General features: G+C 45.4%; 1 protein-coding gene and 1 pseudogene across 1 annotated transcript in view; both read left to right on the plus strand.

Moving 5' to 3' along the window:
- LOC124792094 (kinase D-interacting substrate of 220 kDa) overlaps positions 1-23,200 on the plus strand; it is a 389,808-nt gene that overhangs the window by 21,244 nt on the left and 345,364 nt on the right. The window lies entirely within an intron of this gene.
- LOC124719020 lies at positions 12,823-12,940 on the plus strand (annotated as a pseudogene).

The raw sequence follows: 23,200 nt of genomic DNA on the forward strand, positions 1-23,200 counted from the left end.
ACTGATTTCGACCACAACTGTAGTCATCTTCAGACCAATGAGTAAGAACCACCTCCTGGTAATAAATCACTACTCACAACTACACTGATTTATCACCAAAGGAGGTTCTTACTCATTGGTCTGAAGATGACCACAATTGTGGTCGAAACCGGTCACCGGAATAAATAATTTGTGATCAAGCCTGTTTCTGATAGTAAATGGTAATCAAAAAGGTTACATTTGAAATACGAGGGGCATTCAGTAAGTAATGCAACAATTTTTTTATGAAAACAGCTGGCCTTATTTTGGATTCCAATATACCATATTATTCCCCCTTCTTTTTTCTACAAAATCCTGTTTTTCAACATAATCTCCGTTCAGAGCGAAGGGCTTACGCCACCGTACTGGGCGAGCGCACATGACCGCAAGGTACCACTCTACTCGTCGACTTCGGAGCCACCGTGTTGCTGTATCAACAACCTCCCCATCATCCATGTACTGCTTCCTGCGGAGTGCATCCTTCATTGGGCCAAACAGATGTGTCGATGAGAGAGAACAGTCCAATGAAGTTTTGTGAACGCCTCTTAAGTGCAGAGACTTGCGTGTAACGCGCAAGCAATTCCGCTCAAATTATCCTTCGTTGCTCTTTGCGTCTTCTGTTAGTCGACGAAGAATCTAGGGGCACACACCTTTGAGTACCCCATCTGGTGGACGAGACTGTGAGCGCTACCAATAGAGACGTCCAGTTGTGCAATGCAATGTCCGACTGATCCCTCGAACAACTCGAATGAGACTGTCCGCACGTCCCAACATTACAGGAGTCACAGCTGCGCGCGGCGTGCTGGCACGCGGGAGATATCGGACGGATTTGCGCGACCTTAGCGCATTGATGACAGACGATGCGCACAATGACTCATCGTGCTTCTGTTCACTGCCAGGACTCAGTAGATGAGCCGTGCGTGGCTCGTGTTCCAGCCATAATGTATTTTACACCCTGTTTTTGACGTACTTCCACTTCACTACGTCAATTTAAATTACTACTGTCACTGAGTTGCTGCTATGCCTGACCGTGAGCGGCGTTAGCAGCGCGTATCGATATATCCCCTCTCGTAGTATCTTTGCTCGACTGCTATTACTTCCCGGTCGTTGTCTGTCTTAAGCCAGTTCGGGTCGCGAGTTCGGGTCTGCCAGTCAGTTGGAACGCGTCTGGAGCGCAGTCCGGACATGCCAGTCGGAGAGTTGTAATGCGGCACTGGTGCAGTCGGGTTGGAGCAGTGAGGTTTGCGCCGAAATGACTCGCCCGACCATTGCCGCCACGCATCACTTGAGCCGGCCCACGGTCTTGGTGGATCGTCGGTCGGCCGTCCTACCAGACGACGCGTTTTGGCTCCCCGATCGTTCATGAGTCGGCTGTGTGTGTGTGTGTGTGTGTGTGTGTGTGTGTGTGTGTGTGTGTGTACACGTGTGTGTGTGTACACGTGTGTGTACGTGTGTGCGTGTGCGCGCGCGCATAGACCCCCGATTTGTCTTCGTGCTTGCTTATTGACTGTTGGGTATCGTTCAGGTCTTCGTGCAAGTGCATGTCAGGTTCCGTGTGTAATTTTTGTGATTTTTGATTGACACGTTGTTTTAAATGTTGTCGGCGTACTGCCTGTGACAGGTCGGTCGTCTCATCGGCCGACGTGTAACTGGTTCTCCGAGTGCTTCTGGGCCCCTTCAATTACCGCCTTGTGGAACTTGGGTCGGTCCTTTCCTGGTGCAGCGATGTCTTTTAGCCAGTGGGCGTGTTTCCTCTGCATGGTTAGGTCCGAGCCAGTATTTCCGCCGTCGTGTGTCTGGAAGTGAGTCGGAGACGCACTAGCACTGCAGTCGCGACGGATCAGCAGGCAGTCGGTCGGTTGCTGCGGACCAGAGAAGTTACCTCCGCAAGGTGCAGTCGGCTCGGTCCGCTGACGGTCCCTGCGCAGTGTCGGAGCGTGTGTGGAGCTGTCAGATCGCTATGAGCTTCGCGGTTCACCGACCCAGAACGTCAAAGTTGAGTAGTGGTTCCAAGTACCCAAGCCACGTCCATTCATGTTGTGTGGTTCGTTTCGGTGGTTCGCTGTTGGGGAGATTAATTACAATTTTGAGTGAACCTGGCCGACCTCTTATTTGGCCCTTTCCCCAACCTAATCACCTGTTCTGCCCTGCGGGTTTAGCGGGCGTATCAGTAGATGTTATGGAAGTTCCTATGTTCTGGTTTTCCGCCAAAAGAAGGTCGACGACAGCGCTCTGCTTGGAACACACCTCCGTTACAGAAGTCATTTTCAAGGCTACGTAAAGCGCCGCCACCTATGGGAAACTCATGAAACTGTAGGGACTATTCGACCATTTCTCATAACGAACTCCGCATTTTATCCAACCGAAATTACCCAATGGAGAAAGTGGTGCTTTGCTTATTGAGCGCCCCTTGTACTATCGTATACTTTCACCCACATCAGTTTTGGCTATTTATTATGATACATCTTGTGTAGCCGGCCGCGGTGGCCGAGCGGTTCTAGGCGTTTCAGTCCGAAACCGCGCGACTGCTACGGTCGCAGGTTCGAGTCCTGCCTCGGGCGTCGATGTGTGTGATGTCCTTAGGTGAGTTAGGTTTAAGTAGTTCTAAGTTCTGGGGGACTGATGACCTCAGATGTTAAGTCCCATAGTACTCAGAGCCATTTGAACCATTTGAACATCTTGTGTAATGTCGCAGTTTGGTATTCCTCGAGTGTTCTTGAGCCCAGGCGCAATTAGTAAGTACTGTATAGCTAAAAAGGTCGCAGTTACAATATTTAATAATGTCCTGCCACGCTAGTGATGGTTTACAGTTCCGAAACGTGTATGTAAAAAGGTATGTAGAAGTAGTATGTTTTGTTTTCACCGAAACGAGAGGCGGCCATGATACAGCTATATCACATATCAGAATAAAAAACAGTTGCGGATAACTAGGAGAGCGGAATGTTGTAGTTTTTCAATAGCAATTAGGCCTTGAGAATATTCGCAGTTTGATTCACACATTTCGTAAATGAAACGTATCGCGTAGGGAAACAAAGCACAAAAGAACGTATCTCATAAAATATGAGCAGTATGAGGCAGCAGAGCCATATGACAGCTGTGCTCAGGATAGAAGGTGTGAGTGACCAAATACTGCTCTTGTTTCCAGAATGAGATTTTCACTCTGCAGCGGAGTGTGCGCTGATACGTATGATATAGGAGACGAGGTACTGACAGATGTAAAGCTGTGAGGACGGGGCGAGAGTCGAGCTTGGGTAGCTCAGATGGTAGAGCACTTGCCCGTGAAAGGCAAAGGTCCCGAGTTCAGGAATCGGTCCGACACACAGTTTTAATCTGCCAGGAAGTTTCTTACTGCTCTTGTCGGTTGCTGCTATGGTAGTTGTCCTGCAAACAACTGGCTATCAGTCACTTTGTTATTGTGATCCGTACGGAATGGTAGTGATACAGTTGTTAGTCTGCAAGCCACAATTAAAAGGCAGAAGAGGCGAGTGTTACACTGTACGTGTACGTTAAAGTGAACGTGAACACGGCGTGTGTGGCGCCGCTTTGTAGGCAAGCGCGGCGATGATTTGTGAGGACAGGCGTTGCGCAACGTCCTTGCACCGCGCCGGCTCGTCGCATCGCTCTGCTGCCTGCCATCTCCCCCACCACTCCCTCCCGCTTCCCCCGCCCCTCTATGCAGCAGGAGCATATTTTGCTGCGGGTGGCGTGCCTTGAGGCGCAGCCGCCTATCTGTGCTGTGTATCGAGCAGCGTCTGCGCCTACCGCCTCTAGACGGCTGGCGCAACACCCAGCGCATCTCCACGTACCGTATGTACAGTCGTCACACTCAGCTCTTCCAGACGCTCTCAGGTTTCCCGTTCACGTCAGTGGTGAACCGCAAAACACTATCTGACGTCCACCCGCGTTTCCCTCGTGTAGCGCCCGCATATGTGATCTAGTGGTGAACATTCCTGGCTACTGACGTGGTAAGACGGGATGGAGGTACAGAGTAGCGGCCCATCGACGTCGAGGTCATTAGGACAGGAGTATTAGCTCGGGTTTGAGAAAGGGCTGTGGGAACAAATCGGCCGTGGACTTTTTAAAGGGATTAGTCCAGCAGTTTCCTGCAGAGATCTGGAGAATCATGCATAACATCGGAGTGACCAGGCAGATTCACGCATACAAATGTTTTTCTCAGCGCACCAAAGCACACGACACTTGCATGCAGACCGAGCGAGGTGGCGCAGTTGTTAGCACACTGGACTCGCATTCGGGAGGACGACGGTTCAATCCCGTGTCCGGCCATCCTGATTTAGGTTTTCCGTGATTTCCCTAAATCGCTCCAGGCAAATGCCGGGTTGGTTCCTTCGAAAGGGCACGGCCGACTTCCTTCCCGGTCTTCTCTAATCCGATGAGACCGATGACCTCGCTGTTTGGTCTCTTCCCCCAAGCAACCCAACCCCACTGGCATGCAAAACTAGGATTCGATTTCCTCTGGCGCTTCAGAATTTGCCGGGCAGGGATGGTGTGACGGGAATCTGCTCAGGCTCATTAGAAACGAAGCCGTGAATCTCTGTATATAAAAGGCAATGTCCTGACTGACTGACTCACCATCGCCCAGCCCAAATAGCTAAGGACAGAAACCTAAAATATGGCGAGGATGTTCATCTTCTACTGTAGACGTCGTTTAAGAAGGCGTTTTCCGATATTCCACGTCTAAAGGGATGATTTTTTTAAATATCTCGCTAGTAAAACACTTTTGAAACTAGAACTACGAAAATTAGTGTTTGGTTTCTCAATAGGAAATAGAAAAATATGTGCTTAATAATTTTTAGAAATTCAGCTACTGCGGGGGTAAAACAGTGGGTGGAAGTTATTTTGAAAATAAATCATTATTAAAGAACTACGAAAACATTTATAAAACTACACCTACGAAAATAGGCATTTCGCTTTTCGATTTGAAATAAAAAATACGTGCTTCACTGCTTTTGGAAATTCAACCCCTGTGGAGGTGAATTAAGGGATGAAATATTTTATGAAAACATTTCATTATGAAAGCATTTTTGAAAATTCCTATTTGGCTTCTCCTGTAGAAATAAAAAATACTTTACTTATTTTTGGAAGTCCAACCTTTAAGGGCGTTGAAATAGGGGATGAAATTTTTTAAAGCTACAACTACGAAGTCCGCAGCTCGTGGTCTCGCGGTAGCGTTCTCCCTTCCTGAGCACGGGGTCCCGGGTTCGATTCCCGGTGGGGTCAGGGATTTTCATCTCTCCGAGATGACTGGGTGGTGTTGTGTCATCTTCATCATCATCGTCATTCTTCCCTATTACGTTCGGAGGAAGGCAATGGCAGACCACCTCCATCAGGACCTTGCCTAGTACGGTGGTGCGGGTCTCCCGCATCGTTCCCCTTACGCGCTAATGACCTTGAGCATTGTTGACGTTTCGGTTTATCTTCAGCTGTTACTGAGTGAGAACTGTAGCGTTTGTATTAGCACGTGAGGTCTGTGGGACGCACCTTACACGCTACTTTATGTCGAGTGGAGACAAGCCCATAGGTGGCAGTGTTCGTCCAAATTACACTGAGTACCATTCTGTAATACATTCGTGGCTAAATGATCCAAGTGATGTTTAGGAGTGTCAAGAAGTCTTCTGCATGGAGGTAGGTAATGATAATTCTGATTTCGAAATTTTTGCCAATGAAAGGGAAGATGTTGCAGTAAGCAATGTTCACAGTAAGGATTATCATGGAAACAACGTGTTCAAGTGGTCTTACGGCCTTTTATCACAAGACAGTGTGAATATTATACCCAAGTATTTTTTTTCTTTACAAAACGTCGCTGTCTGTATCATCGGTAACAAATGTTTGCAATATTGTAAAAAAACGTAAAAAAAGCAGAATGCATTATCACATATGCCGTATTTAATGGTTCAGTTGCACCCCCTTCATCTCTAAATATGCAGCCAGTTGCTTAATAATTTTATTAATCCACACAGTACAAAGATTGGAATCGACTTTTTTTTAGTTGAGTTAAAGCAAGTTGTGTAAAGCATGCGTACAAAGAGTTTTGTCATCATACAGTATTTTGTTAGTTGCTTTTTCTCACTAAATACTATCCTGCACAATCAGTATATCAGATCTGAGATTTCTATAAGTCTGACGAAAAATGAAACAAATGTTCTGGTAGACCTCACCTCACAAACTATTCCCCCCAGACGCTCCCGTAGGCCGCCAAATTGGGAAAAATCTGGGGAAACCCGGACATATGGCTGCCCTACAGCCATGGAAAAAAGTAGTCACACATAGTTGCTCATGTAGAATAACTTAATTTGTTAGAATTAAAAATCAAAACCAGAGATATTACTTGGCAAACTAATAATATGGTGTTTCCTTCCTAATCTGTGCGTATAAAAGGATTGACTGAATTAGCCTTCTGCAAAAAGTCAATAAAAATCTTGTACCAACTGGCTTCACATAGTGGGCAAAAAAGTATTCATACGCCACGAGAAACGTAAACATAAAAGCGACTAGTGAACCGCCTGCAGTAAGGAGCGCCTTCATGGCAAGCTGCACGTCGTGTAAACTGGTTTTGATACGCCGTGAATGCAGTGTGGTAGTTAAATGGACCGCGAAAGGAAGGAAACAGCTGTAGAGGAAAGGTTATCTCCCAATATGAAAATGGAAAATCATATTTAGAAGTAGCTGATATTACTGGAAGGAGCTAGGCAACATTGCGGTCCATAACATCGTGATTTAGAGAAAGAATAACTAACAACGAAAGAAGAGGTCGACGACAAGAGAAAACGCAAAAAGAACGAAATATGTTAATAAGGATGGTAAAAAAGATCCTAAATTGACAGTGTCTGCATTGCGTGTGCATGTTAATGATCAATTCAAGAAGAAAATCACACCAAGGGCTATTTGCTATGTTTTAAGCAATGCAGGTTATGGAGCAAGGATACCTAGAAGAAAATCGTACATTATCGAGAAGAACAAGAAATTGAGACCTGAATTTGTTGCAGAGCGTTTAAGCAAGAACACAAATTCAGGAACAAGGCACTGTTTACTGATGAGTCAGTTTAACATATTTGTAAATGATGGCAGAACTGTGGCGTGGAGACAACCAGATACTCAGCTGGATCCCAAAAACATTCAACTCACAATAACTAAGGGTGATGGGGGAATTACGGTATAGGGATGTGTGGCTACATCTAGTGTTGGGCAACTTGTTTTTGTTGAAGTTACGTGTATAGATTTCATTATTTAAATATGCTAAAGGAAAATCTGCAAAGTAGTATTGTAGCTTGAGTTTCGGCACAGATTACTAGTTTCAACAAGACAGTAGCTCTAAGCATACAGCGGAAATTGTTCGTCTGTGGTTATTGTACCATACGCCCCGTGTTCTCAAGTTTCCACTTTTGTGTCTTCGTCGCCACTGTTGAGTCTTGTACCATAGGAATCCAGGGAGAGGATGTTATTTGGTGGCCGGTATCCTCTTTCTACAACACAACTGCACACATGTATTAACAGGGTTCTTTAGTTACATAAACAGGAAGCTACTTAACTTTATAAGAGTCCATGCGTTGTGGTACAAGCTCTTCACTAATAGTTCACGTTAGCCTCACTGCTGGTGAAGTGCAGTCCCGCTAAGCAATAAATGACAAATGCCAAACTAGGATGCCGGTTAGTGCGCTAATGACTGAGCTAGTGACTGAGACAGTGAGCTGGTGACTGAGACTGTCCGGTTAGCCGTGGCGATCTAATTACTTGTGGTCGCGAGGGCGTTGGCGGCATATTACTTACGAGTCTGTCTTTGGCCTCTGTCCTGATAGGCGCGTTTGATCCAGCGCCTACTATCGATCTTCTTGCTACGTCTGTGCCGACCGCTGTGCTGGCAACAGCTTACGCCAACACATCCACCACAGAGAGTGGACCTTAATCCAGTTAAACGTCTTTGGAGAATGCTTGAAAGAATGGTCAGAAAACATGACATACTAAATAAGACTGCTCTGAAACAATGTCTACGACAGGAATGGCAAAATATTACCTCAGAGACTAACAAAAAAAACTGGTTCATTCCATTCCAAAAAGGTTAATAGGTGTGATACATAAAAGAGGAATGCCTAAAAAGCATTAACATTGTCATTATATTTACGTACATTGTATTTTTCTTTTTATATGGGAATACATTTTTGCCCACTGTTTGGCGCCAGGTGTTACAGAGGTTTAATTTACTTTTTGCAGAAGGTTAATTTAGTAAATCTTTTTATGGCCCGCCCGGTTGGCCGTGCGGTCTAACGCAAGGCTTTCCGGGCGGGAAGGAGCGCCTGGTCTTTAGCACGAATCCGCTCGGCGGATTTGGGGTAAGGTCCGGTGAACCGGCCAGTCTGTGGGTGGTTTTTAGGCGATTTTCCATCTGCCTCGGCGAATGCGGGCTGGTTCTCCTTATTCCGCCTCAGTTACACTATGTCGGCGATTGCTGCGCAAACAAGTTCTCCACGTACGCGTACACCACTATTACTCTACCACGCAAAAATAGGGGTTACACTCGTCTCGTGTGAGAAGTTCGCTGCGGGGTTCCACCGGGGGCCGAACCGCACAATAACCCTGGGTTCTGTGTGGGACGGCGGAGGGGTGAAGTGGACTGCGGTAGTCGTCGTGGGGTTGTGGACCACTGCGGCTGCGGCGGGGACGGAGCCTCTCCGTCGTTTCTAGGTCCCCGGTTAACATACAATACAATACAAATCTTTTTATAAGTATAAATTAGGGAGGAAACCCCGTAGTGTTAGTTTATCAAATAAGATCTCTAGTAGTGATCTTTAGCTCTAGTGACTAAAGTTATTCTACATGAACAACGGCGTATTACCTTTCTCGATGATTGTAGGTGCGACGCAACCGTTCCGCACGAATCACGAACGACTGTAGTCTAGTTGCCTCGGACTCCCACCTCGCATACTGATGTGTGACCGGTAGCGCATGGATTTTTGAACGTAACAACAACACAACGCATCTGCTGGAAAAAGAGCGCTCAGTTCCGAAAGATCTAGAGAACCGGCGATGAGTACGATTTACCGCGCCATTCCACTGCCGATAGCAGCACCCCTTAGAAGCACTGTGGTCTTCTAACCAGCCTTCCGGTTAGAAGGGCGGAGAGAATAGATGTTGAGATTTTAAAGAACTTTGCCGCCAGTGACCGGGTGCAGTTCCCTTTGTTGACAAGCCGCGCGGCCCGCCTGCCGTCCCCTGCGTCGTGTGAGGCGGCCAAGGCGGCTGTGTCGGTTTTTACTGCAGGGACGGCCGCTGCCGCCGCGGGAACAGGTTTGCGCCACCGGACGCAGCAGCCCGCTGCCGGCGGCTTCAGCTTCGGATCGAACCATTAATTGCGCCGAGTTAGCAGTTCGGGGCTTTTTCTGCAGCATTTGTTTCGCCACGCCAAGGGCGAAAGGTGAGTGAAAGGTCCGCCTGCCTTCCAAATCCGGCAGCGAAATGTCACGGCTGGCTTAGCTCTGCTCTGGTTCGCATTTCATCTTCCCGTTCCTCTTCGATCGTACTGCAGGTTGCGTCGGCTTTGTGTTGAAAGGGTACAGACTTCCCGCTAGTGTTAATGCTACCACTGTGGCCACAGTAGAGGCCTCATTTGTACCGAAACTGCGTATGGGGACCGCAGTTTGAAGTTAACGCGTGGGCAAGGACCGCAAATTTCAGGTAATTAGTACTGACGTAGCGCTTTAACTCCAAGTACAGTGGTCAAAGTAAGTATTGCATATGGGTTTATTGTCAATACTAGACATGATAGGAAACAAAACTGACTTTAGCCTGTCAGCCACAGTCATGAGAAAACGAAACTAAAGGGAAGCACGTTTTCACTTGATAAACACAAGGAAACGCGTTGCAGAGAATGAAAAAATCTCAGTTACAAAAAATAGTACCTTAATGAAATAAAATGATATATGTTATCAAATGAAATGGAGTAAGAACAAATATTCAATTTGTGTGCCATATATAAATGCAAGATAACTATATTTAGGGATAAAGTGTGATGTTGGAGTGTAACACGGCGAAACCGGATGGGTAGAAGTTAAAAGCGGGATTGTGCTCCTGTCTGTGCTTCCCTGCTTCATAGGTCTGTAAAATAAGTAGCGAGCTTACAACTCCTCGTTCTCTCTCCCGCACTGTTCACAAAAAGGGTAGACAAAAAGACTGTTTACCGGACCGAGAATCGAACTCGTACTTTTGCCTTTAGTGGGAAAGTGCTCTGCCGACTGATTCATGACCCCTCCTCACTGCTTTACTTCCGCCAGTACATGATCTCCTACCTTCCAAATTTGACAAAGCTCTCCTGCTAAACTTGTAAGACCAGCACTCCTGAAACTGCAGAGATATGGCTAAGCCACAGCTTGAGGGATGTTTCCAGAACGGAATTTTCGTTCTGCAGCGGAGTCTGCGCTAACACACTCCTGGAAATTGAAATAAGGACACCGTGAATTCATTGTCCCAGGAATGGGAAACTTTATTGACACATTCCTGGGGTCAGATACATCACATGATCACACTGACAGAACCACAGGCACATAGACACAGGCAACAGAGCATGCACAATGTCGGCACTAGTACAGTGTATATCCACCTTTCGCAGCAATGCAGGCTGCTATTCTCCCATGGAGACGATCGTAGAGATGCTGGATGTAGTCCTGTGGAACGGCTTGCCATGCCATTTCCACCTGGCGCCCCAGTTGGACCAGCGTTCGTGCTGGACGTGCAGACCGCGTGAGACGACGCTTCATCCAGTCCGAAACATGCTCAATGGGGGACAGATCCGGAGATCTTGCTGGCCAGGGTAGTTGACTTACACCTTCTAGAGCATGTTGGGTGGCACGGGATACATGCGGACGTGCATTGTCCTGTTGGAACAGCAAGTTCCCTTGCCGGTCTAGGAATGGTAGAACGATGGGTTCGATGACGGTTTGGATGTACCGTGCACTATTCAGTGTCCCCTCGACGATCACCAGTGGTGTACGGCCAGTGTAGGAGATCGCTCCCCACACCATGATGCCGGGTGTTGGCCCTGTGTGCCTCGGTCGTATGCAGTCCTGATTGTGGCGCTCACCTGCACGGCGCCAAACACGCATACGACCATCACTGGCACCAAGGCAGAAGCGACTCTCACCGCTGAAGACGACACGTCTCCATTCGTCCCTCCATTCACGCCTGTCGCGACACCACTGGAGGCGGGCTGCACGATGTTGGGGCGTGAGCGGAAGACGGCCTAACGGTGTGCGGGACCGTAGCCCAGCTTCATGGAGACGGTTGCGAATGGTCCTCGCCGATACCCCAGGAGCAACAGTGTCCCTAATTTGCTGGGAAGTGGCGGTGCGGTCCCCTACGGCACTGCGTAGGATCCTACGGTCTTGGCGTGCATCCGTGCGTCGCTGCGGTCCGGTCCCAGGTCGACGGGCACGTGCACCTTCCGCCGACCACTGGCGACAACATCGATGTACTGTGGAGACCTCACGCCCCACGTGTTGAGCAATTCGGCGGTACGTCCACCCGGCCTCCCGCATACCCACTCTACGCCCTCGCTCAAAGTCCGTCAACTGCACATACGGTTCACGTCCACGCTGTCGCGGCATGCTACCAGTGTTAAAGACTGCGATGGAGCTCCGTATGCCACGGCAAACTGGCTGACATTGACGGCGGCGGTGCACAAATGCTGCGCAGCTAGCGCCATTCGACGGCCAACACCGCGGTTCCTGGTGTGTCCGCTGTGCCGTGCGTGTGATCATTGCTTGTACAGCCCTCTCGCAGTGTCAGGGGCAAGTATGGTGGGTCTGACACACCGGTGTCAATGTGTTCTTTTTTCCATTTCCAGGAGTGTATGAAAGTTCCTGGCAGATTAAAACAGTGTTCGAGTCTCGAACCGGCACACAGCAGAGTGCACCTTCCACACGCCCGCAGTACATTTTGCAAGGTGGTGTCAAAGCGTCTGATGGAATAGGACTGATTATGTTCAAGTCTAGAACAGTAATTTACTGTAATGCACTGCTTGTCTGGGTTTGAACATCGGAAGTTCCGGGAGATGAATTTGATTCCCTAAAGCCGCCAAAACTATTCCAGTCATTGATTTTGGAAACACTCAAATGGACATTGTCAAATACATATTGGCAACGAGCTGTACTTAGGTCAGGCTGTTCATTGTGGTAGACTATTGACAGGTCCAGCTGCTGAAATTTTTCACAAAATAGATCATTAAACAAATGCAAATGAATACACGCTTTATTAAAACTGAAAATAACTCCACTATATGGACACGAGCTCAGTGAAGTTATTTTGTCTGTTCCTATGATAGATCCGGACAGGGAATGCAGGGGATTTACAGACTCACTGTAAACTGACAAGCGACCAACACTCGTAGTGGACGAAGTCGTCTTTCTCGGAAGAACGCTACAGCTGCAGTACAGGATGACAAAGAATAAGTTCCCTTCTAGCACTGTAGAACAGTGTGCAGGGGTTTACATGGATTCTGTCCACATACGTTTCTTGCGTTAGTATTAGTTGTAATTCGTATCTGTATTTCATGTGGTGTTAACGCACTTTGTGGAAAATAAACACCTCGGGGCATGTCTGCAAACCGCATAGCCAGTGATTCATAAGGCAAGCTTTGTAAAACGCCCTGCAGTTGCCTTTGTGGCGTAGTCTCGAAGAGAGAATCGCGAGTTGCCTTTTCGCATTTCGTCGTGCGTACCAGTAAAGGAGGGACGTGCATGACCTAATTTTATATCATTACAACATTTTTTTTAAATAAAGTGCGTCTTTTTCCATACAGGCAACGGCCTTGCCGCAGTGGATACACCGGTTCCCGTGAGATAACCGAAGTTACGCGCTGTCGGGCGTGGTCAGCACTTGGATGGGTGACCGTCTAGGTCGCCATGCGCTGTTGCCATTTTTCGGGTTGCACTCAGCCTCGTGACGCCAGTTGAGGAGCTACCTGACCGAATAGTAGCGACTTCGGTCAAGAATACCATCATAACGACTGGGAGAGCGGTGTGCTGACCCCATGCCCCTCCTATCCTCATCCTCCATGAGGATGACACGGCGGTCGGATGATCCCGGTAGGCCACTCGTGGCCTGACGACGGAGTGCTTTTTCCATATGCTACGACGCGGAAACTATTAGTTATAGAAAAAAATGAATAGGGCCTTTTTTGTAGGAAATTTATGTAGTTGATTTTTGTCGCTAGAGCCCGCGGTTTCAAAGACTGTCAAGAAAAATAAAAAAAGACCTTTAAACTCTTCCCTCCTCCTCGACAACCCTACTTGATGCTCACATCCCACCGAACATTTAGTATGTTTTTCATTTCACGCCCCACCCCCTTCCACTCTACAAAAATTAGCGACTGCACGTTTTTTTCCACTGACTTTCCTTCGTTGACTGGACTACTTGGTTTGCTGGTTGTGGGACTAGTTGGGAGCCTACCTTATGGACGCGCTCCTTACATTTCTACAGAGTGCCGAGCAAATCTCAAACCTGGCTGCAATGCCCGCCATTACTCAACTTTATTCGCTGCCGGCATGACTTTGAAGTCTCTCTAGCGCCCGTTAGTAACCGAGGTGATTCGGGCTGTTCACAACTTATCTTATGTTTTTGAAGTTATCGTTAGGTTATTTTCATTACTATTTCGTAATGACGACATTGGTGACATTACTATTTTACGTTTTATTTACAAAATAACAGCTAAGTTATAAGTTTCGGCCAACCCCGGGTAGCCGTGCGCGTTAGCACGCCATTTACGAAATTCGAGGCGCGAATCCCCCTGGTGGGTGAAGGACGAGTACCGGTGAGCTGGGCAGCCTGGATGTGGTTTTTCGGCGTTTTCCACATCCGATTAGGTGAATACCAGGCTGGTACCCACGTCCCTTCTAATTTGCACGGTTCGCAAACGTCACCAAAATGTTCTCACACTTTCCCATGAGATAACACTAGACGCAGAGAAGTGCACGCGAGTTCCACCCATCTGAGTGGGAGTGCGGGTAGGAGGTGTCACGTAGGGCAAGCGGCCACACCAACACTGACAGAGCAGAATAACTTGATGAAAGAGAGACACCGATGCCACCCGCATGAGGACACGAAAATTATTGCCGCGCAGGGTAGCCGTGCGGTCTAGGCGTCTTGTCACGGTTCGCGCGGCTGCCCCTGTCTGAGGTTAGAGGCCTCCCTCGGCCATGGATGTGTGTGTTGTCCTTAGCGTACGTTAGATTACCAAGTGTGTAAGCTTAGGGACCGATGACCTCAGTAGTTTGGTCCCTTAGAACTACCCACAAATTTCAATTACGAAAATAATTCATTGGCGATAAGTGAAAATTTGTGCCGCACCCGGTCTATGCGAGCGGTTGTCTTAAACGCGTTGATTATGCGAGCACGCATACATTCCGACCCAGATTCCCCAGTCGTCGCGTATTACTTGCGTAGCGCCCCCTTTGAATTTTCCTCACTGCTTGCAGCATCTCGTGAGAGATGTCGGATCCAAGGTGCAGTCACAATGAAGATACCATGAAATGCCGTCTGTGTTTCAATATTTCTGTTGTGTGTGTGATGTCTGTTCTTTCGGACATGCCTAAAAGAAAAGGCAGCACACACATAATAATAACATATATAATAGTGTATAGATACACATCGATTGTTGGTAATGAAAACCACGTAGCTCGGTTTTGTAAAAACTTGCGGGTGAAACAAAAACTGTGTCTTAAAAAAATAATGTGAAGGTTTTTTTTAATGTGTGTGAAATCTTAACTGCTAAGGTCATCAGTCCCTAAGCTTACACACTACTTAATCTAAATTATCCTAAGGACAAACACATACACCCATGCCCGAAGGAGGACTCGAACCTCCGCCGGGATCAGCCACATAGTCTATGACTGCAGCGCCTAGACCGCTCGGCTAATCCCGCGCGGCGATGTGAAGTGATACAGAAAGATGGTACATGTATAACTGAATAGAAACAGCCTAATAATTGACAGACTAGAGAAACTCTTGCACTTTTAAATCTCTCTTTGATTGTGAAGTTACTAGTTACCGCAATTACGAGTTTTCACAGCTACATGGAGTTCCGAGGTTTTCATTGGCCCATTGGTACAGTAGTATGTTCGCGTATGTGATAGTAACGTACCATACATTTAACAGAGTAACGTACCGACCCCGTGAAGACATGGAATAAGATCAGAAAAAGAAGAAGAAAGAAGAATGAACTTACAAGTTGTGGTGCGCATGCAGCACCGCAGTAGCAAAACACTACGTAGAATCACTCCGCATGTGCCACATGTTCTAAATAATGGGGTGAGGAGGGGAAGAATGGAGGAAGGGTTGCCCCCTGACCCTGTTCTCTGCCCCAGCCGCTAACTCGGGGCTGAACGCTCCAGATCAAACAGGCGCCCCTGCGCGCTAAAGCCGAACCATTATCGTGGCCATAAACTTTCTTTACATTATTCTTAATCCGGGTTTACACCGGAACGAATACAAGCTAACGAGCATTCTCTCTTACATAAACGATAGGCAAGCGTGAGCAAACTTCGAAATTATGGGAGAATAGGAGTAAGCTATACGGAAAGACGAGTAAAATACAACACGTACAAGTACCAAGAGGGAGCAATAAGACTGGAAGACCAAAAACGAAAAGTTTGGATTAAAAAGGTTGTAAGACGGGGACGTAGTCTTTCGCCGCTACTTCTCAGTCAATACATTAAAGACACGACGATGGAAATACAAGAAATGTTTAACAGTGGGATTAAATTGAGGGTAAAATGGCATCAGTGATAAGATTCGCCGATAACATTCCAGCCCTTAGTAAAAGTGGGGAAGAATTAAAAGACGTATCGAATGAAATGAATGGTCTGGTAAGTACAGAATGAGGACTGCCAGTAAATCGACAAAGGAAACAGTAATGAAAAGAAGCAGAAATGAGTATAGTGAGAAACTTAACATCAAAATTGGTAATCACGATGTTAAGGAATTCTGCTGTCTTAGTAGCAAAGTGACCTATGACGGACGAATCAAGACGGACGTTGAAAAGTACAATAGTACAGGCAAAAAGGGCATTCCTGGCCAAGAGAAGTCTACTGGTATCAAAGGAACAGAATTTTGAGAATGTGCCTTTAGAACACACCATTGTTTGGTAGTGAATCATAGACAGTGGGAACACAGAAACAGAAGAGAACTGAAGCGTTTTCAAGATGTGGAGCTACAGAAGAATGCTGAAAATCAGGTAGACTGGTGAGGTAAGGAATGAGGAGGTTCTCCACAGAATCAGTGAAGGAAGATTCATGTGAACAATATTGACAAGGAGAATGGAGAGGATGGTAGGACACGGATTAAGACATCAGGGAATAACCTCCATGGTACTAGAGAGAACTGTAGAGCAAAAACTGTAGGGGATGATCGAAATCCAACAAATAATTGAGGACGCACCGTGCAAGTGCTACTCTGAGATGAGAGGTTGGCGCAGGAGAGAGATTCGTGGCTGGCTGCATTAAATCTGTCAGAACACTTATGACAAGAAGTGCTAAGACCAAGGCCCATACTTCTTCCTGTCCTCACCATATGTGTATAGCTCTCTCTCTCTCTCTCTCTCTCTCTCTCTCTCTCTCCCTTCCACCATCCCCATCCTTCCCACCCTTCCCCTCCCTCCCACCTCCCCCTCCCTCTCCCTCCCTCCCTCCCTCACTCCCTGCCTCCAGGCACACAGGCACATAATTAGTCATCAAATCTGAACTGAATCATATTCGTCTCTAACTTACTTGATTGTATGTGCTTCTTTCGTCCATAAGAAACCTCTTCTTCATGAAAAGTATATCGTCGCGGAATAAGTAATCAATATTTGGTATAATTTATTTCAGACCATCCTCATATATCGGGCAGCTGTAATCCCGTGTCCTCGAGAACCGCCAGTCCCGCACGTCAGTCTAGTTCTGTGAACTAAGAGATAATATTTTTCACTTATATACAAACTAACGTTCAGTTGGTCACAGTGGGAAAGCAATTGTTAAACGAGAAGAAGAAACCTAGTTACATTTTCTCGTAGAAGTGTAACAGCTAGCAACTGAAAATCAAATTTAACTCCTCACCAAATTAAAGCCTGTGTCAGAAACGAATGGACGAGTGATTTGATGAACAGTAAAATTATTATTCAGCACAGTGAACAGGAAGTAAAACGGAATTCTGTGCGAATGCGGTGTTCTACCTGTGATAACACGAAGCTCATGCGCCATGTGTAACAGAAATGACGTAAAGAACGTGTATTCTTATTTATTAAAAACTGACCAAGATAGCACTTCGAATACCTTTGTACAGTAAAAGTGCAGAGTGACAATTTTGAGCTGATACCTGGACTCCAACACCCACTGTGTGTGTGTGTGTGTCTGTGTGTGTGTGTGTGTGTGTGTGTGTGTGTGTGTGTGTGTGTGTGTGTGTGTAACTTCTGTAAGTTACGGGCAGAAGGATTAATTTTTAAAAATTCTTGTTGCGACTAATTGTGAAACACAGGTAATCCAGGATCTAGTGCTGACATTTTCATGTCATTTTAAACGCGTGCTAATGAAGTAATCGTGGTAAGTGGCGAGATTCACGGTATTCTAGTTTTGCGTTTAAATATACAGTACCCACAAAGCATTTGCAAAACCAAGAAACTAATATTTTATTACACAAAATGACAGAATTTTTAAAATAAAAGCGAAACAGTTAACAACTACTTTCTACATTACAACAGCACCCAAAAATGCAGTTTCTTTATTAACGTTATTATTTTAAAGGTATATAAATTTTGCAATTGCTACAGAAAATAAGGATTCTAACAGACTTTATCGGTGTGTAAAAGTACGAATAGCAGACAATACCAATATTCGTTAAATTCCACCGATTAATCATTATTAACGTCAGAGCGAGAAATGCATTATGTAACACTCATAACTGCTGTCTCCTCATACCCATACACGTTGCGAACAAAATGTGTTTGTTAAAGCTGGGCAAACGAGACTCGCGGTCGAACGGGTTTGAGATTTCCCGATAGGCTGCATCGCTCCATACAGCATCGAGCGTGTTATGACATTTGACTAGAGCAGCGCGAGCAAGGGATATGCTAGAATCTACGAATCGGCCACAACTACTAGCTAGAGCTCTGCTTAAAAAATCTGACAATGTTGTGAAACTCAGAAGGAAAGAGCGTTAAATCTTCCCACCGCACAAACTCCTGTCGTGTCTACAAATTTACAATAAGAACTGGTTTGTGTTGATCTACAAACTTTAATGCTGATTATTGAAGGCGAAAATGTTGTCCTGCGAAAAACTACTTCACTGAACTTAGTACCGTGTTTAATTTGGTTATGAGAGAATAATGATTTACTAATTTCGTGGCAAAAAGCGTTTCAATCCCTGTTCAGGTATTTCCATAATAACTAAAATCTTTACCACATTTAAACCGGTTTGTAAACGAGATGGCAACATTCAGATGAAACGGGGAAGACATTTAATCAAGAATTAAATGCCTAATGAACTAAATGTATCGTGGTAAATTGTAACCGCCGTCGCGAGAATAGAACAACAGTCTTGGATATACCATCAGAAGTCACTAGATCGCGGGACGATCGTAAGCAAGCTCGAGAATTGGACAGAATCATGATTGCACTCTCGTATTTATTTATAGTTGCCGTTGTTACGTAGTACCTGACCCTTAAAAAGCACTTTAGTCAGTGTTTCACAGTTATTTTTGGTACTGAAATCCATAGTGCACTAAAAACGCAAAAGACGGGTCGTGGACGTAGTTCTAACGACAGCCACTAGGTCGCGGGGTAATCGAAAGACCGAACAGGACTCGAGATTTTTCCGAACCGTGACACACACTGTTTGGAAAGTTCGGGTCGTGTTCGAACACAACCCTAGTGCTTGCGACCGGCCCTTCTCTTGTACATTTATTTTTCACTATCTGTGACTGATGCTTCTAGTGTAGTATTTCCTTGCATCCTGCGACGTTTCTTTACACGCAGCTCTTTTCGCCAAAGAATTTTCTTAATCATCTGCAATGCATCGCTACTGACGACTACCTTTTGATCTATCTTTAGTTTATGTGACACTATTTTGGCCTCGTGTTTCTGTATTTTCGTTTTTTGGAGTCGCTCCAAATTTCTTTCCCAGGTCTTGTGTTCGTCGATCAAGGACGTCACTTATTCATCAGAAGATATTGCAGAATTCCGTGACTCGAAATAAATATTTTTGGTGTGTCTACTGAACACTTCATCATGTCCGCAAGCTCGGGGTTCGCGGTATGTGTGATCTCTCAACAAAATGTGCTTATAGAAGTATACGGCTAGTCGAAATTTATGCCATAGAAATACCAGTGAGTTTAGTATGAAAGTGAAATCAATTAAAAATTGGTAAATAATGCTCCTATTGACATGCGAATTGCTTCTGTCTTGAAGGGACAGCAGAAGAATGCCTCAAAACGAGGAAAGAAAAGTTTGTGAAAAGCACTGGACGGGGGAATGTGTGGAGGGAACTTACAAGGTTTGTTGAATTCACATCTGTTGTCTAAGTTCCATCACTAATTTTCACCAACTACATGTATGCTAAATTCCTTCCTTGATTCTTGATTCATACGTAGTCTCATTCGTTTTTATGAGGTCAAAAATTTCAGTACTGACGTAGTTGTTTTCACACAATTCTGCGCCTTTACCAATACGTAACCATTTATCGAATTTCATAGCATTTTTGAATTTCGTCATTATCGTTTGTGCATACTCCATTGTTTAAAGAATGTATCAAGTAAGATTTTTTCTATCATTCTCATATTCCTCCATTTTCATTTTAACGACACTAATAAATAATGACTCTCACAGGAACTTGTTCGTAATTACAAAACTCTCGCGCCCACATTCCATGTCAGCCGAAATGGACATGTCATAATTATGCTGTTTCTGTTTTTCCTGCTTTTGTCCCGTCATACGCCTTATGTCTCATTTAGTTAGCCAACCCGCAATTAACTTTCGCTTTTCCTGTTCTGAAACAGTTTGTTAGCACTAGCAACGACACGGAAGTATTGTGGCCCGCCCTGCTTGAGGAGATTATTGTAGAGAACTTTAATTAGCTTTTACGGAGTGTCTTCCAAAATCGAAGTAGAATAATTTTTCGTATTGGACGCTGGTTCCGTCTTACACAAAACTCAAACTAGTTTGTTTTCTTGCAGATATGTTCGACCAGCGTTATGCTTCGTGATTTGTATTGTTTAAAGGAATTTTTCATCCACCATTTGCGTTCAGATCTCCTCATATGCACTAAAAAATTCTTTTGTTGTGAATTGGAAGCGTATTAAAAGGCAGAAGGTTCAGTTTACGATGTATATAAAAGGAGAAATAAGCGATCACATGGAAACAGAAACTGGAAGTCGGCAGTAATATTTTGGCTTACTTCTAAACAGCGAAAGAAAACTTGTAGTGCGGATCCACAGCCTCTCGAATTCTTTGGATGAAGTCACTTTCCACTTTTGGCCATAATTGTTTTCATTGTGTTATCGTAATTTCGTTTTATGTTCCATTGTCAAGCATAAAATTAGTTGTCGTATTACGGCTTCGAGACAGGCTAAAAATAACATCTTTGTATGGCTTTGTTACACTTTAAAGTCATAGAAACTATGGGTAGTATCAATGAAATGATACGAGACCCATATTGTGCTATTTACATGACTAAATTCATCCTGATTGTAAATAACTTAAAAGTGCTACTATGATACCCGCGCCATCGATGACAACCCTTGACTCTGTTGCCATCAAGGAAAACACAGCCCTAAAGAACGCTATTATTTTTTACCTGTTTCTAAGCCGTACCATGACGTCAAATTCTGCGCGTGACAACGGCACGTAAGCGGAACTTGAAAGACCGCAGTAAAAACAGTTACAACCAAAAGCGAAAATGTTACTGAAAAGGTGATAAACATTTCATATAGTTATTCCCAAAGCAAATCAAGAGTATTTAACTGCTCTGACTTTTAGCCGCTGTAAAGCACCAGTGCAGTTCATGCACGTCCTCCTTCCGTGCTCAGTAAGGGAGTCTGTTGGCAAAACGTCCAGTCTTCACGCCTTTCAGCGTTCTTCCTTTCTGTGTAGGAATTAAAGTCGATAGCTTTTATAGTTCATTATATGCACTTCCGTCGTGATCTTCATCAAATTGCTTTTACATTGGCCTATCCTGTTTATTGTTTTTTAGGAGCCCATCTACAACGTGACAAACAGAAAGGGTCGGTTGATAGGACAAAGCCTGAGACATCAAGCAATCTTCAATTTGAAATGGAGGTGAGTGTGGGGGGATACAATTTTTAAATACTCGAGTGCAGTAAGCAGATTCAAATGGATGTAGGCTGCAGTAATTATTGAGAGGTGAAGAGGCTTGTAAAGCATTGACTAGTGTGGAGGGCAGCATCAAATCAGTCTTCGTACCGAAAACAACAACAACAATATCATAATCAACAACAACAACAAAAGCAACGAATTCGTCATGTCTCAGAATATATCCAGTAAAGACAGAAAGGAATTAAAGACATTAGCCGGCCTGAGTGGCCGAGCGGTCCTAGGCGCTCAGTCCGGAACCGCGCTGCTGCTGCGGTTGCAGGTTCGACTCCTGCCTCGGGCACGGATGTGTGTGATGTCCTTAGGTCTCTGTTAGGTTTAAGTAGTTCTAAGCTCTGGAGGACTGATGACCTCAGTAGTTAAGTCCCATAGCGCTCAGAGCCAATTAAAGACATTAGCTGCCAGTGGGTTTTGATTTATATCACTGGGGCAAGCTGAAAATTTATGCTGGACTGGGATTCGAACCTGAGTCTCCTGCTTACAAGGCAGATGCGTTGATCACTACGACATCCGGACACAGTGGTCGTCGTAACCGCACGTACTACCCTATCAGACCTAAATTCACAACTTATACAACACACTACTGATGTAGTCACACTGCTAATTAGCCTCGTAGCTCGCGGCATCTCGCCGATTCTCGTAAAAAAGTTCGAAAGAACAGATCCACGTATGTAGAATTACGGCGTTGACGGCCAATGATCGTTCAATGCAAATAATCATCAAGGTTGGACTGTTACGGGAATCGGAGAGATGCCGCGATTAATAAGAATAATGGTCAAGGGGCACTACATTAGTAGTGTGAGGAAAAGTTGAGAATTTGGGTCTGATGGGAGGCGTGCTGGGTTAGTGCGTCCAGCTGCAGTGAATGCGTGATCCGTATGGCATAGTGATCAGATCACCTCCCTAGCAACCAGGAGAGCTGGGTTCGAATCCCAGTCTTCCACAAGCTTTCAGCTTGCCCTATTGATAAAAATCGATGCCCGCTGGCAGCTACTGTCTTTAATTCCTGCATGTCTTGATTCATAATGGGTGCAGGATCAAAATGATGTCTGTTCTTTCGGACACAGAGAACAGACAGCACATATGTACATATGTATATGTATCTCCAATAGTCTGAACTTTTCTTTTTATAGTAGTATTGCGTGAACTATTCTTCTCTCCCACTCCGCCAATCGCATTATCTTCGATCTTACCAACCCATTAGGTTTTCAGGATGCCTTTGTCAACACCACATCTCAAAAAAATTCAGCCTATCATATTACCACATTTTTTAAAAAAATCTAATTTGTCTCGTCGTGTTAATATCAGTTCACATTAGAAGACCAGAAGAGGATCGACAAAAATCTTTTAAATAAAGAATTGCTGTCACAAAGCTGCACTGCCAGGTCATCAATTACAGTGCGCTGTTGGCGATAAACCACGCACCTGTGCAAGCGCACGATAAGGGCGCAGCTGTTTTTTCGTATGGCTAAATTGGTTTTCGCGGCGGACGTCCGGGTCGGTTGTTTTTTGCGTCGCTATCCGCCACCCGCTACGATGTTATCGCGCGCGCCTCCTGGCCGCTCCCTAATTTCGGCGGACTGCCGGCAGATGGCATTAGTGCAGCGTCACGAAGTCCTTCTCGTGTTCCTACCCGACTACGGAGTGTCGGCTGCCTCGTCTTTTTGTCTGGAAACTGCGGGAAAAATTTGTCGTCCTTCTTCTCCAACTACTGTCCGCAGTCCTTAAGTATGTCTTTTATGTCAGTGACTTAAAAAGTAACGAACTAAGTGGAGACAAACACATTACATTCAGTTGCTACGTCAGTATTATTCGTATGA

Source organism: Schistocerca piceifrons, chromosome 1 (genome assembly GCF_021461385.2).
Source record: "Schistocerca piceifrons isolate TAMUIC-IGC-003096 chromosome 1, iqSchPice1.1, whole genome shotgun sequence".
NCBI classification, from domain to species: domain Eukaryota; kingdom Metazoa; phylum Arthropoda; class Insecta; order Orthoptera; family Acrididae; genus Schistocerca; species Schistocerca piceifrons.